We start from the raw sequence: 19,172 nt of genomic DNA on the forward strand, positions 1-19,172 counted from the left end.
TTGTATAAATATAAATATACAAAATACACATCAAATAACGTAAATTTGTATAAAACTATACAAAAATACACAGAAGTAATTAAATTCGTATGAAAATAGATATACAAAATACAGATAAGATAAGCTAAATTTGAATTGAAATGTATATACAAAATACAATATTTTATGTGTATATTTGTATTTGTATTTAGGTTATTTTATGTGTATTTTGTATATCTATTTTCATACAAATACACATTCTTTAATTGATATTTTGTTTATTTATTTTGACGCGATTTTACATTATTTAATGTGTATTTCATATATATATTTTTATACATGTTTACATCATTTGATGTGTATTTTGTATATATATTTCTATAGAAATCTACGTTGATTTATGAGTATTCGTATATAGATTTTGAAATAAATTTACACTGTTTTATGTGTATTTTGCATATTTTTTCAAAACAAATTTACCTTATTGTATATGCATTTTGTATATTAATTTTAATACAAATTTAATTATGCTATGTGTATTTTTGTATATGTATTTTTATAAAAATATGCTTTATTTTATGGGTATTTTGCATTTTTATTTTCATACAAATTTACATTATTTTATTTATATTCTGTTTATTTTTTTTAAACAATTTTACATTATTCTATGTGTATTTTGTATATCTATTTTTATACGTATTTACTTCATTTTATGTGTATTTTGTATATATATTTTTATAGAAATCTACGTTATTTTATGTGTATTCGTATATATATTTTTAAACAAATTTACATTGTTTTATATGTATTTTTGCATATCTCTTTCAATACAAGTTAACGTTATTGAATGTGCATTTTGTATATTTATTTCAATACAAATTTAAATATTTTATGTGTATTTTGGTATATATATTTTATAAGAAATGCGCTATTTGATGGGAATTTTGCATCTTTATTTTCATACAAATTTACATTATTTTATTAATATTCGGTGTATTTATTTTGTTACGATTTCACATTATTCTATTTGTTTTTTTTATATATATTTTTTTACATATTTACATTATTTAATGTGTATCTTGCATATATATTTCATACAAATTTATTATCTATTATTTATTTTCATGCAAATACACATTCTTTTCATGATATTTTGTTCATTTATTTTGACACGAATTTACCTAGATATGTATTTTGTATATATATTTTTATACGTATTTACATAATTTCATGTGTATTTTGTATATATATTTCTAAAGAAATCTACGTTATTTTATGTGTATTCGTATATATATTTTGAAACAAATTAACTTTGTTTTATATGTATTTTTTAATATCTCTTTCAATACATATTTACCTTACTGTATATTCATTTTGTATATTTATTTCAATACAAATTTAAATATTTTCTGTGTATTTTGGTATATATATTTTTATAAAAAATGCGCTATTTTATGGGAATTTTGCATCTTTCTTTTCATACAAATTTACATTATTTTATTGATATTCTGTGTATTTATATTGATAGGATTTTACATTATTCTATTTCTTTTTTGTATATATTTTTTTATACACATTTACATTATTTAATGTGTATCTTGCATATATATTTTATACAAATTTACGTTATTTTAAGTGTATTTGTTTATATATTTTCATTCAAATTTACATTATTTTATGTGTATTTTGTATATGTATTTCAATACAAATTTACCTAATTTTATGTGTATTTTGTATATTTCTTTTCATACAAATTTTAAAAATTTTTGTGTATTTTTGTATATAGTTTTATACAAATTTAGGTTATTTTATGTACGCATTTACATTATTTAATGTGTGTTTTGTATATATATTTTTATGCAAATTTACTTTATTTTATGTGCATTTTTGTACATATATTTTTTTAGAAATTTGCGTTATTTTATGTGTATTTGTATATGTTATCTCATACAAATTTACATTATTTTATTGCTATTTTGTTTATTTATTTTGATACGAATGAAAATAGATATACAAAATATACATAAAAAACTAAATTTGTATTAAAATATATATACAAAATACATAAAATAATGTAAATTTGTATCAAAATATTTTAACAGATGCGCATAAAATAACGTAAATTTGTTTTAAAATATACAAAATACACATTAAATAATGTAAATATGTATAAAAAAATATATACAAAACACAAATAGAATAATGTAAAATCGTATCAAAATAAATACACTGAATATTAATAAAACAATGTAAATTTGTATGAAAATAAAGATGCAAAATACCCATTAAATAACGCATTTTTTTTAAATATATATACCAAAATACACATGAAAAAAATAATTTGTATTAAAATAAATATACAAAATACACATACAATAAGGTAAATCTGTATTGAAATAGATATGCAAAATACATATAAAACAATGTAAATTTGTTTCAAAATATATACGAATACACATAAAATAACGTAGATTTGTATAAAAATATATACAAAATACACAAAATGAAGTAAATACGTATAAGAAAATGTATACAAAATACACATAAAATAATGTAAATTCGTATCAAAATAAATAAACAAAATACCAATAAAAGAATGTGTATTTGTATAAATATAAATATACAAAATACACATAAAATAACGTAAATTTTTTAAAACTATATACAAAAATACACAGAAGTTATTAAATTCGTATGAAAATAGATATACAAAATACAGATAAAATAAGCTAAATTTGAATTGAAATGTATATAGAAAATACATAAAATAATGTAAATTTGTATCAAAATATTTATAAAAATACATATAATAACGTAAATTTGTTTAAAAATATATAAACAAAATACACATTAAGTAATGTAAATACGTATAAAAAATATGTACAAAATACACATATAATCATGTAATTCGTATCAAACTAAATAAACAAAATATCAATAAAATAATGTAAATTTGTATGAGAAAACATATACAAATACATATAAAATAACGCTAATTTCCATAAAAATATATGTCCAAAAATGAACGTAAAATAAAGTAACTTTGGATAAAAATATATATACAAAACACACATTAAAAAATGTAAATCCGTACATAAAATAACCTAAATTTGTATAAAACTATATACAAAAATGCACAAAAATAATTTAAATTTGTATGAAAAGAAATATACAAAATACACATAAAATTAGGTTAATTTGTATTGAAATACATATACAAAATATATATAAAATAATGTAAATTTGAAAGAAAATATATAAACAAATACACATATAATAACGTAAATTTGTATGAAATATATAATCAAAATACACATTAAATAATGTAAATATGTATAAAAAAAATATATACAAAACATAAATAGAATAATGCAAAATCGTATCAAAATATATACACAGAATATTAATAAAATAATGTAAATTTGTATGAAAATTAAGATGCAAAATACCTAAAAAATAACGCATTTTTTATAAAAATATTGATACCAAAATACACATAAAATATTTGAATTTGTATTAAAATAAATATACAAAATGCACATACAATAAGGTAAATTTGTATTGAAATAGATATGCAAAATACATATAAAATAATGTAAATTTGTTTCAAAATATATATACGAATACACATAAAATAACGTAGATTTCTATAAAAATACATATACAAAATACACATAATATTAAATAAATACGTATAAAAAAATGTATAAAAATACACATAAAATAATGTAAATTCGTATAAATGTAAATAAACAATATACCAATAAAAGAATGTGTATTTGTGTAAATATTAATATACAAAATGCACATAAAATAACGTAAATTTATATAAAACTATATACATAAAATAACGCAAATTTCTATAAAAATATATGTACAAAAATGAACATAAAATAAATTTGCATAAAAATATATATTCAAAACACACTTTAGATAATGTAAATGAGTATAAAATAATGTATACAAAATACCTATGAAATAATCTAAATTCGTATCGAAGTAAATTAAGAAAATATCAATAAAATAATGTAATTTTGGATGAAAATATATATAGAAAATACACATAAAATAACCTAAATACAAATACAAATATACACATAAAATAATTTAAAATTGAATGAAATAAATATACAAAATAAACATAAAATAAGGTAAATTTGTAATGAAATATATGAAAAAATACACATAAAATAATATAAATTTGTATGAAAATATATATACAAATACACATTAAATAACATGAATTTGTATAAAATTTGTATCAAAATATATACTTATACACACAATAAAATAACGTAATTTTTTTATGAAAATGTATATACAAAATACACATAAAATATATTTAAATAAAAAAATAATATAAAAAAACAAAACAATAAAAAATAATGTAAAAAAAATAAACAAATACACATAAAATAATGTAAATTTGGATAAAATATATATACAAAATGAACATTAAATAATGTAAATATGTATAAAAAAATATAAAAAATACATATAGAATAATGTTAAATCGTATCAAAATAAATAAAGAGAATATCAATAAAATAATGTAAATTTGTATGAAAATAAAGATGCAAAATATCCATATAATAACGCATATTTGCATAAAAATATATATACAAAAATACATATAAAATTGTTAAATTTGTATTAAAATAAATATACAAAATGCACGTACAATAAAGTAAATTTGTATTGAAATAGATATGCAAAATACACATCAATAATGTAAATTTGTATCAAAATATATATACGAATACTCATAAAATAGAGTAAATTTCTATGAAAATATACATACAAAATAGATATACAAAATACACATATAACTAGTTAAATTTGTATTTAAATACATGTACAAAAAACATATAAAATAATGTAGATTTGTATGAAATGAAAACAAATACATTTTATATAAAATATATATACAAAATACACATAGAATAATGTAAAATCATATCAAAATAAATACACAGAATATCAATAAAATAATGTAAATTTGTATGAAAATAAAGATGCAAAATACCCCTCAAATAAAGCATATTTTTTATAAAAATACATATACAAAAATACACATAGATTAATCAAATTTGTATTAAAATTAATATACAAAATGCACATACAATAAGGTAAATTTGTATTGAAAAAATATGCAAAATACACATAAAATAATGTAAATTTGTTTCAAAATATATATACGAATACACATAAAATAACGCAGATTTCTATAGAAATATATATACAAAATACACTTGAAATAATGTAAATACGTATAAAAATATATATACAAAATACACATTAAATAATGTTAATTTGTGTCAAAATAAATAAACAAAATATCATGAAAAGAATGTGTATTTGTATGAAAATAGATATACAAAATACACATAAAATAACCTAAATTTGTATAAAACTATATACAAAAATACACAAAAATAATTTAAACTTGTATGAAAATAAATATACAAAAAACATATAAAAGTAGGTAAATTTGTATTGAAATACATATACAAAATACACATAAAATAATGTAAATTTGAATGAAAATATATAAACATATAGACTTAAAATAACGTAAATTTGTATCAAATATATACAAAAAAACATTAAATAATGTAAAAATGAATACAAAAATATATACAAAACACAAATAAAATAATGTAAAATCGTATCAAAATAAATACAGAAAATATTAATAAAATAATGTAAATATGTATGAAAATTAAGATGCAAAATACCCATAAAATAATGCATTTTTTATAAAAATATAAATACCAAAAAAAAAAATATTTGATTTTGTATTAAAATAAATAGATATACAAAATACACATAAAATAAGCTAAATTTGAATTGAAATATATATACAAAATACATAAAATAATGTAAATTTGTATCAAAATACCTATACAAATACACATATAATAACGTAAATTTGTATAAAAATATATAAACAAAATACACATTAAATAATGTAAATACGTATAAAAAAATGTAAAAAATACACAAATAATCATGTAATTCGTATCAAAATAAATAGACAAAATACCAATAAAATAATGTAAATTTCTATTAGAAAACATATACAAAATACACATAAATAACGCAAATATCAATAAAAAAATATATAATATAATATATTTTTATACATATTTAAAATATTTAATGTATATTTTGTATATATATATTTTATCCAAATTTACGTGATTTTATATGTATTTGTTTATATATTTTCATACAAATTTCATTATTTTATTTGAGTTTTGTATATGTATTTCAATACAAATTTGCCTAACTTTATGTGTATTTTGCATATCTATTTTCAAACAAATTTAAATTATTTTTGTGTATATTTGTATATATTTTTATACAAATTTTAGTTATTTTATTTGTTTTTTGTATATATATTTTCCTACAAATATACATTCTTTTATTGGAATTTTGTGTATTTAGTTTTTTACGAATTTACATTATTTTATGTGCATTTTGTATATATATTTTCTCCGTATTGAAACTATTTTCTGTGTATTTTATATATACATTTTCATAAAAATTTACGTTATTTTATTGTGTGTATTCGTATATATTTTGAAACATTTTATACAAATTCATGTTATTTTATGAGTATTTGTATATATATTTTCATACAAATTTATATTATTTTATGTTTATTCTTACATATACTTTATTACAAATTTACCTTATTTTATGTTTATTTTGTATATTTATTTCATTCAATTTTAAATTATTTAATGTGTATATTTGTATTTGTATTTAGGTTATTTTATGTGTGTTTTCTATATATATTTTCATCCAAAATTACATTATTTTATTGTTATTTTCTTAATTTAACTCGATACGAATTTAGATTATTTCATAGGTATTTTGTATACATATTTTTATACTCATTTACATTATCTAATGTGTTTTGTATATATTTTTTTATGCAAACTAATTTTATGTGCAATTTTGTACATATATTTTTATAGAAACTTAAAACGTTATTTTATGTGTATTTTGTATATGTTTTCTCATACAAATTTACATTATTTAATTAGTTTTTTGTTTATTTATTTTGATACGAATGACTTGATTATTGGAGTATTTTGTTAATATTTTTTTTATACGTATTTACATTACTTAATGTGTATTTTGTTTATATATTTTTTTTACAAATTTACGTTATTATATGTGTATTTGTTAAAAATATTTTGAAACGAATTTACTTTATTTTATGTATTTTGTATATATATTTCAATTCAAATTTAGCTTATTTTGTGTGTATTTTGTATATCTATTTTCATACAAATTTAATTACTTCTGTGTATTTTTGTATATAGTTTTATACAAATTTACGTTATTTTATGTGCATTTTGTATATTTATATTTACACAAATACACATTCTCTTATTGGTATTTTGTTTATTTATATTTATACGAATTTACATTATTTTATGCGTATTTTGTATACATTTTTATTCGTATTTACTTAATTTTATTTGTATTTTGTATATATATATTTAAAGAAAACTACGTTATTTTATGTGTATTCGTATATATATTTTGAAACAAATTTACATTGTTTTATGTTTTTTGCATATCTATTTCAATACAAATTTACCTTATTGTATGTGCATTTTGTATATTTATTTTAATACAAATTCAAATATTTTATGTGTATTTTGGTATATATAATTTTATAAAAAATGCGTTATTTTATAGGTATTTTGCATCTTAGTTTTCATACAAATGTACATTATTTTATTAATATTCTGTGTATATATTTTGATACGATTTTATATTATACTATTTGTGTTTTGTATATATTTTTTTATACATATTTTCATTATTTAATGTGTATTTTTTATATATATTTTATACAAATTAACGTCATTTTAAGTGTATTTGTTTATATAATTTCATTCAAATTTACATTATTTTAAGTGTATTTTGTATATGTATTTCAATACAAATTTACCTAATTTTATGTGTATTTTGTATATTTATTTTCATACAAATTTATTTTTTTTTTGTTTTTTTGTATATACATATAGAGTAAATTTCTATGAAAATATATATTCAAAATACATATAAAATTATGTAAATAAGTATAAATATATATATATATCAAATACACCTAAAAAAATGAAAATTCGTATCAAAATAAATCAACAAAATTCCGATAAAAGAACGTATATTTGTAGGAAAATAAATATACAAAATACACATAAAATTACGAAAATTTGAATAAAAGTATATACAAAAAAACAAAAAAATAAATTCCAATTTGTATGAAAATAGATATACAAAATACACATATAATTAGTTAAATTTGTATTTAAATACATGTACAAAATACACATAAAATAATGTAAATTTGTATGAAATGAAAACAAATTCACATAAAATAACGTACATTTGTATAAAATAGATATACAAAATATACATAGAATAATGTTAAATCGTATCAAAATAAATACACAGAATATCAATAAAATAATGTAATTTTGTATGAAAATAAAGATGCAAAATACCCATAAAATAAAGCCTATTTTTTAAAAATACATATACAAGAATACACATAGAATAATTGAATTTGTTTTAAAATTAATATACAAAATGCACGTACAATAAGGGAAATTTGTATTGAAAAAATATACAAAATGCACATAAAACAATGTATATTTGTTTCAAAATATATATACGAATACACATAAAATAACGTATATTTCTATAGAAATATATATACAAAATACACATGAAATGACGTAAATACGTATAAAAATATATATACAGAATACACATTAAATAATGTAAATTCGCATCAAAATAAATAAACAAAATATCAATAAAAGAATGTGTATTTGTATGAAAATAGATATACAAAATACACATAAAATATTGTAAATTTGTATAAAACTCTATTAAAAAAATACACAAAAATAATTTAAATTTGTATAAAAATATATATACAAAATACACATAAAACTAGTTAAATTTCTATTGAAATACATATACAAAATACACATAAAATAATGTAAATTTGAATGAAAATATATAAACAAATACACTTAAAATAACGTAAATTTGTATGAAATATATATAGAAAATACACATTAAATAATGTAAATATGTATAAAAAAATATATACAAAACACAAATAGAATAATGTAAAATAGTATCAAAATAAATACACAGAATATTAATAGAATAATGTAAATTTGTATGAAAATAAAGATGCAAAATACCCATAAAACAACGCATTTTTTATGAAAATATATATACCAAAATACACATAAAATATTTAAATTTGTATTACAATAAATATACAAAATGCACATACAATAAGGTAAATTTGTATTGAAATAGATATGCAAAATACACATAAAACAATGTAAATTTGTTTCAAAATATATATACGAATACACATAAAATAACTTAGATTTCTATAAAAATATATATACAAAATACACATAAAATGACGTAAATACGTATAAGAAAATGGATACAAAATACACATAAAATAACGTAAACTCGTATCAAAATAAATAAACTAAATGCCAATAAAAGAATGTTTACTTGTATAAATATAAATATACAAAATACACATAAAATAACGTAAAATTGTATAAAACTATATACAAAAATAAACAAAAATAATTAAATTTGTATGAAAATAGATATACAAAAGATACAGAAAATAAGATAAATTTGAATTGAAATAAATATAGAAAATACATAAAATAATGTAAATTTGTATCAAAATATATATTCAAATACACATATATTAAAATTAATATACAAAATGCGTATATAATAAGGTAGATTTGTATTGAAAAAATATGCAACATACACGTTTACTCATACAAATTTATATTATTTTATTGGTATTATGTTTATTTATTTTGATACGAGTTACATGATTATATGTGTATTTTGTACATATTTCTTTATACGTATTTACATTATTTAATGTGTATTTTGTTTATATATTTTCATACAAATTTACGGTATTATATGTGTATTTGTATAAATATTTTGATACAAATTTACTTTATTTCATGTATTTTGTATATATATTTCAATTCAAATTTAGCTTATTTTGTGTGTATTTTCATACAAATTTAATTACTTCTGTGTATTTTTGTATATAGTTTTATATAAATTTACGTTATTTTATGTGTATTTTGTATATTTATATTTATACAAATATACATTCTTTTATTGGTATTTTGTTTATTTATTTTGATACGAATTTACATTATTTTATGTGTATTTTGTATACATTTTTTTATACGTATTTACTTCATTTTATGTGTATTTTGTATATATATTTTTATAGAAATCTACGTTATTTTATGTGTATTCGTATATATATTTTGAAACAAATTTACATTGTTTTATATGTATTTTGCATATCTATTTCAATACAAATTTACCTTATTGTATGTGTTTTTTGTATATTTATTTTAATACAAATTTAATTTTTTGATGTGTATTTTGGTATATTTATTTTTATAAATGCGTTATTTTATGGGTATTTTGCTTCTTTATTTTCATACAAATTTACATTATTTTATTAATATTCTGTGTATTTATTTTAATACGATTTTACATTATTCTATTTGTGTTTTGTACATATTTTTTTATACAAATTTACGTTATTTTAAGTGTATTTGTGTATGTATTTTCATTCAAATTTACATTATTTTATGTGTATTTTGGGTATGTATTTCAATACAAATTTACCTAATTTTATGTGTATTTTGTATATTTATTTTCATACAAATTTAAAATATTTTTGTTTATTTTTGTATATAGTTTGATACAAATTTAGGTTATTTTATGTGTATTTTGTATATCTATTTTCATACAAATACACATTCTTTTATTGATATTTTGTTTATTTATTTTGACGCGAATTTTATGTGAATTTGTTTTCATTTCATACAAATTTACATTATTTTATGTGTATTTTGTACATGTATTTAAATAAAAATTTAACTAATTATATGTGTATTTTGTATATCTATTTTCATACAAATTGAAATTTATTTTTTTGTTTTTTTGTATATATTTTTATTCAAATTTTCGTAATCTTATAAAAATATATATACCAAAAAACACATAAAATATTTAAATTTGCATTGAAATAAATATACAAAATGCACATACAATAAGGTAAATTTGTATTGAAAGAGATATGCAAATATACATATAAAACAATGTAAATTTGTTTCAAAATATATATACGAATACAAATAAAAAACGTAGATTTCTATAAAAATATATATACAAAATACACATAAAATTAAGTAAATACTTATAAAAAAATGTATACAAAATACACATAAAATAATGTAAATTCGAATTAAAATAAATAAACGAAATACCAATAAAAGAATGTGTATTTGGATAAATATAAATATAGAAAATACACATACAAAATAAACATAAAATAAGGTAGATTTGTAAAAAAATATATGTACAAAATACACATAAAATAATGTAAATTTATATAAAAATATATATACAAATACACATAAAATACCATGAATTTGTATAAAAATATATATTCAAAATAAATATTAAATAATGTAAAAGCGTATAAAAATATATATACAAAGTACATATAAAATAATGTAAATTCGTATCAATATAAATCAACAAAACACCAATAAAATAATATATATTTGAATGAAAATAAATTTACAAAATACACATAACATAACTAAAATTTGTATTAAAATATATACAAAAATACATAGAAATAATTTGAGTTTGTATGAAAATAGATATACAAAATACACATAAAACTAGGTAAATTTCTTTTGAAAAGTATATACAAAATACCCATAAAATATTGTAAATTTGTGTCAAAATATATAAGCAAATACACATAAAATAACGTAAATTTGTATGAAAAATATATACAAAATACACATAGAATAATGTCAATTCGTATCAAAATGAATGAGCAGAATATCAATAAAATAATGTAAATTTGTATGAAAATAAATATTCAAAATACACAAAAAATAAAGCATATGTATATAAAATACAGATACAAAATACACATCGAATAATTAAATTTGTATTAAAATTAATATACAAAATGCGTATATAATAAGGTAAATTTGTATTGAAAAATATGCAACATACGTTTACTCATAAAAATTTATATTATTTTATTGGTATTTTGTTTATTTATTTTGATACGAATTACATGATTATATGTGTATTTTGTACATATTCTTTATACGTATTTACATTATTTAATGTGTATTTTGTTTATATATTTTCATACAAATTTACGTTATTATATGTGTATTTGTATAAATATTTTGATACAAATTTACTTTATTTCATGTATTTTGTATATATATTTCAATTCAAATTTAGCTTATTTTGTGTGTATTTTGTATATATTTTCATACAAATTTAATTACTTCTGTGTATTTTTGTATATAGTTTTATATAAATTTACGTTATTTTATGTGTATTTTGTATATTTATATTTATACAAATACACATTCTTTTATTGGTATTTTGTTTATTTATTTTGATACGAATTTACATTATTTTATGTGTTTTTTGTATACATTTTTTATACGTATTTACTTCATTTTATGTGTATTTTGTATATATATTTTTATAGAAATCTACGTTATTTTATGTGTATTCGTATATATATTTTGAAACAAATTTACATTGTTTTATATGTATTTTGCATATCTATTTCAATACAAATTTACCTTATTGTATGTGTTTTTTGTATATTTATTTTAATACAAATTTAATTTTTTGATGTGTATTTTGGTATATTTATTTTTATAAATGCGTTATTTTATGGGTATTTTGCTTCTTTATTTTCATACAAATTTACATTATTTTATCAATATTCTGTGTATTTATTTTGATACGATTTTACATTATTCTATTTGTGTTTTGTACATATTTTTTTATACAAATTTACGTTATTTTAAGTGTATTTGTTTATGTATTTTCATTCAAATTTACATTATTTTATGTGTATTTTGTGTATGTATTTCAATACAAATTTACCTAATTTTATGTGTATTTTGTATATTTATTTTCATACAAATTTAAAATATTTTTGTTTATTTTTGTATATAGTTTGATACAAATTTAGGTTATTTTATATGTATTTTGTATATCTATTTTCATACAAATACACATTCTTTTATTGATATTTTGTTTATTTATTTTGACGCGAATTTTATGTGAATTTGTTTTCATTTCATACAAATTTACATTATTTTATGTGTATTTTGTACATGTATTTAAATACAAATTTAACTAATTATATGTGTATTTTGTATATCTATTTTCATACAAATTGAAATTTATTTTTTTGTTTTTTTGTATATATTTTTATTCAAATTTTCGTAGTCTTATAAAAATATATATATACCAAAAAACACATAAAATATTTAAATTTGCATTGAAATAAATATACAAAATGCACATACAATAAGGTAAATTTGTATTGAAAGAGATATGCAAAAATACATATAAAACAATGTAAATTTGTTTCAAAATATATATACGAATACAAATAAAAAAACGTAGATTTCTATAAAAATATATATACAAAATACACATAAAATTAAGTAAATACGTATAAAAAAATGTATACAAAATACACATAAAATAATGTAAATTCGAATTAAAATAAATAAACAAAATACCAATAAAAGAATGTGTATTTGGATAAATATAAATATAGAAAATACACATTCAAAATAAACATAAAATAAGGTAGATTTGTAAAAAAATATATGTACAAAATACACATAAAATAATGTAAATTTATATAAAAATATATATACAAATACACATAAAATACCATGAATTTGTATAAAAATATATATTCAAAATAAATATTAAATAATGTAAAAGCGTATAAAATATATATATACAAAGTACATATAAAATAATGTAAATTCGTATCAATATAAATCAACAAAACACCAATAAAATAATATATATTTGAATGAAAATAAATTTACAAAATACACATAACATAACTAAAATTTGTATTAAAATATATACAAAAATACATAGAAATAATTTGAGTTTGTATGAAAATAGATATACAAAATACACATAAAACTAGGTAAATTTCTTTTGAAAAGTATATACAAAATACCCATAAAATATTGTAAATTTGTGTCAAACATATAAGCAAATACACATAAAATAACGTAAATTTGTATGAAAAATATATACAAAATACACATAGAATAATGTCAATTCGTATCAAAATGAATCAGCAGAATATCAATAAAATAATGTAAATTTGTATGAAAATAAAGATGCAAAATACCCAAAAAATAAAGCATATGTTTATAAAAATACAGATACAAAAATACACATCGAATAATTAAATTTGTATTAAAATTAATATACAAAATGCGTATATAATAAGGTAAATTTGTATTGAAAAAATATGCAACATACACGTTTACTCATACAAATTTATATTATTTTATTGGTATTTTGTTTATTTATTTTGATACGAATTACATGATTATATGTGTATTTTGTACATATTTTTTTTATACGTATTTACATTATTTAATGTGTATTTTGTTTATATATTTTCATACAAATTTACGTTATTATATGTGTATTTGTATAAATATTTTGATTCAAATTTACTTTATTTCATGTATTTTGTATATATATTTCAATTCAAATTTAGCTTGTTTTGTGTGTATTTTGTATATATTCTCATACAAATTTAATTACTTCTGTGTATTTTTGTATATAGTTTTATATAAATTTACGTTATTTTATGTGTATTTTGTATATTTATATTCATACAAATACACATTCTTTTATTGGTATTTTGTTTATTTATTTTGATACGAATTTACATTATTTTATGTGTATTTTGTATACATTTTTTTATACGTATTTACTTCATTTTATGTGTATTTTGTATATATATTTTTATAGAAATCTACGTTATTTTATGTGTATTCGTATATATATTTTGAAACAAATTTACATTGTTTTATATGTATTTTGCATATCTATTTCAATACAAATTTACCTTATTGTATGTGTTTTTTGTATATTTATTTTAATACAAATTTCATTTTTTGATGTGTATTTTGGTATATTTATTTTTTTAATGCGTTATTTTATGGGTATTTTGCTTCTTTATTTTCATACAAATTTACATTATTTTATTAATATTCTGTGTATTTATTTTGATACGATTTTACATTATTCTATTTGTGTTTTGTACATATTTTTTTTATACAAATTTACGTTATTTTAAGTGTATTTGTTTATGTATTTTCATTCAAATTTACATTATTATATGTGTATTTTGTGTATGTATTTCAATACAAATTTACCTAATTTTATGTGTATTTTGTATATTTATTTTCATACAAATTTAAAATATTTTTGTTTATTTTTGTATATAGTTTGATACAAATTTAGGTTATTTTATGTGTATTTTGTATATCTATTTTCATACAAATACACATTCTTTTATTGATATTTTGTTTATTTATTTTGACGCGAATTTTATGTGAATTTGTTTTCATTTCATACAAATTTACATTATTTTATGTGTATTTTGTACATGTATTTAAATACAAATTTAACTAATTATATGTGTATTTTGTATATATATTTTCATACAAATTGAAATTTATTTTTTTGTTTTTTTTGTATATATTTTTATTCAAATTTTCGTAATATTATAAAAATATATATACTAAAAAACACATAAAATATTTAAATTTGCATTGAAATAAATATACAAAATGCACATACAATAAGGTAAATTTGTATTGAAAGAGATATGCAAAAATACATATAAAACAATGTAAATTTGTTTCAAAATATATATACGAATACAAATAAAAAAACGTAGATTTCTATAAAAATATATATACAAAATACACATAAAATTAAGTAAATACGTATAAAAAAATGTATACAAAATACACATAAAATAATGTAAATTCGAATTAAAATAAATAAACAAAATACCAATAAAAGAATGTGTATTTGGATAAATATAAATATAGAAAATACACATACAAAATAAACATAAAATAAGGTAGATTTGTAAAAAAAATATATGTACAAAATACACATAAAATAATGTAAATTTATATAAAAATATATATACAAATACACATAAAATACCATGAATTTGTATAAAAATATATATTCAAAATAAATATTAAATAATGTAAAAGCGTATAAAAATATATATACAAAGTACATATAAAATAATGTAAATTCGTATCAATATAAATCAACAAAACACCAATAAAATAATATATATTTGAATGAAAATAAATTTACAAAATACACATAACATAACTAAAATTTGTATTAAAATATATACAAAAATACATAGAAATAATTTGAGTTTGTATGAAAATAGATATACAAAATACACATAAAACTAGGTAAATTTCTTTTGAAAAGTATATACAAAATACCCATAAAATATTGTAAATTTGTGTCAAAATATATAAGCAAATACACATAAAATAACGTAAATTTGTATGAAAAATATATACAAAATACACATAGAATAATGTCAATTCGTATCAAAATGAATGAGCAGAATATCAATAAAATAATGTAAATTTGTATGAAAATAAAGATGCAAAATACCCAAAAATAAAGAATATGTTTATAAAATACAGATACAAAATACACATCGAATAATTAAATTTGTATTAAAATTAATATACAAAATGCGTATATAATAAGGTAAATTTGTATTGAAAAAATATGCAACATACACGTTTACTCATACAAATTTATATTATTTTATTGGTATTTTGTTTATTTATTTTGATACGAATTACATGATTATATGTGTATTTTGTACATATTTTTTATACGTATTTACATTATTTAATGTGTATTTTGTTTATATATTTTCATACAAATTTACGTTATTATATGTGTATTTGTATAAATATTTTGATACAAATTTACTTTATTTCATGTATTTTGTATATATATTTCAATTCAAATTTAGCTTATTTTGTGTGTATTTTGTATATATTTTCATACAAATTTAATTACTTCTGTGTATTTTTGTATATAGTTTTATATAAATTTACGTTATTTTATGTGTATTTTGTATATTTATATTTATACAAATACACATTCTTTTATTGGTATTTTGTTTATTTATTTTGATACGAATTTACATTATTTTATGTGTTTTTTGTTTACATTTTTTTATACGTATTTACTTCATTTTATGTGTATTTTGTATATATATTTTTATAGAAATCTACGTTATTTTATGTGTATTCGTATATATATTTTGAAACAAATTTACATTGTTTTATATGTATTTTGCATATCTATTTCAATACAAATTTACCTTATTGTATGTGTTTTTGTATATTTATTTTAATACAAAATTAATTTTTTGATGTGTATTTTGGTATATTTATTTTTATAAATGCGTTATTTTATGGGTATTTTGCTTCTTTATTTTCATACAAATTTACATTATTTTATTAATATTCTGTGTATTTATTTTGATACGATTTTACATTATTCTATTTGTGTTTTGTACATATTTTTTTATACAAATTTACGTTATTTTAAGTGTATTTGTTTATGTATTTTCATTCAAATTTACATTATTTTATGTGTATTTTGTATATGTATTTCAATACAAATTTACCTAATTTTATGTGTATTTTGTATATTTATTTTCATACAAATTTAAAATATTTTTGTTTATTTTTGTATATAGTTTGATACAAATTTAGGTTATTTTATGTGTATTTTGTATATCTATTTTCATACAAATACACATTCTTTTATTGATATTTTGTTTATTTATTTTGACGCGAGTTTTATGTGAATTTGTTTTCATTTCATACAAATTTATATTATTTTATGTGTATTTTGTACATGTATTTAAATACAAATTTAACTAATTATATGTGTATTTTGTATATTTATTTTCATACAAATTGAAATTTATTTTTTTGTTTTTTTGTATATATTTTTATTCAAATTTTCGTAATCTTATAAAAATATATATACCAAAAAACACATAAAATATTTAAATTTGCATTGAAATAAATATACAAAATGCACATACAATAAGGTAAATTTGTATTGAAAGAGATATGCAAAAATACATATAAAACAATATAAATTTGTTTCAAAATATATATACGAATACAAATAAAAAAACGTAGATTTCTATAAAAATATATATACAAAATACACATAAAATTAAGTAAATACGTATAAAAAAATGTATACAAAATACACATAAAATAATGTAAATTCGAATTAAAATAAACAAACAAAATACCAATAAAAGAATGTGTATTTAGATAAATATAAATATAGAAAATACACATACAAAATAAACATAAAATAAGGTAGTTTTGTAAAAAAATATATGTACAAAATACACATAAAATAATGTAAATTTATATAAAAATATATATACAAATACACATAAAATACCATGAATTTGTATAAAAATATATATTCAAAATAAATATTAAATAATGTAAAAGCGTATAAAAATATATATACAAAGTACATATAAAATAATGTAAATTCGTATCAATATAAATCAACAAAACACCAATAAAACAATATATATTTGAATGAAAATAAATTTACAAAATACACATAACATAACTAAAATTTGTATTAAAATATATACAAAAATACATAGAAATAATTTGAGTTTGTATGAAAATAGATATACAAAATACACATAAAACTAGGTAAATTTCTTTTGTAAATTATATACAAAATACCCATAAAATATTGTAAATTTGTGTCAAAATTTATAAGCATAAAATAACGTAAATTTGTATGAAAAATATATACAAAATACACATAGAATAATGTCAATTCGTATCAAAATGAATCAGCAGAATATCAATAAAATAATGTAAATTTGTATGAAAATAAAGATGCAAAATACCCAAAAAATAAAGCATATGTTTATAAAAATACAGATACAAAAATACACATCGAATAATTAAATTTGTATTAAAATTAATATACAAAATGCGTATATAATAAGGTAAATTTGTATTGAAAAAATATGCAACATACACGTTTACTCATACAAATTTATATTATTTTATTGGTAATTTGTTTATCTATTTTGATACGAATTACATGATTAT

The sequence above is a fragment of the Eriocheir sinensis genome, chromosome 1 (genome assembly GCF_024679095.1).
Source record: "Eriocheir sinensis breed Jianghai 21 chromosome 1, ASM2467909v1, whole genome shotgun sequence".
Taxonomy (NCBI): Eukaryota; Metazoa; Arthropoda; class Malacostraca; order Decapoda; family Varunidae; genus Eriocheir; species Eriocheir sinensis.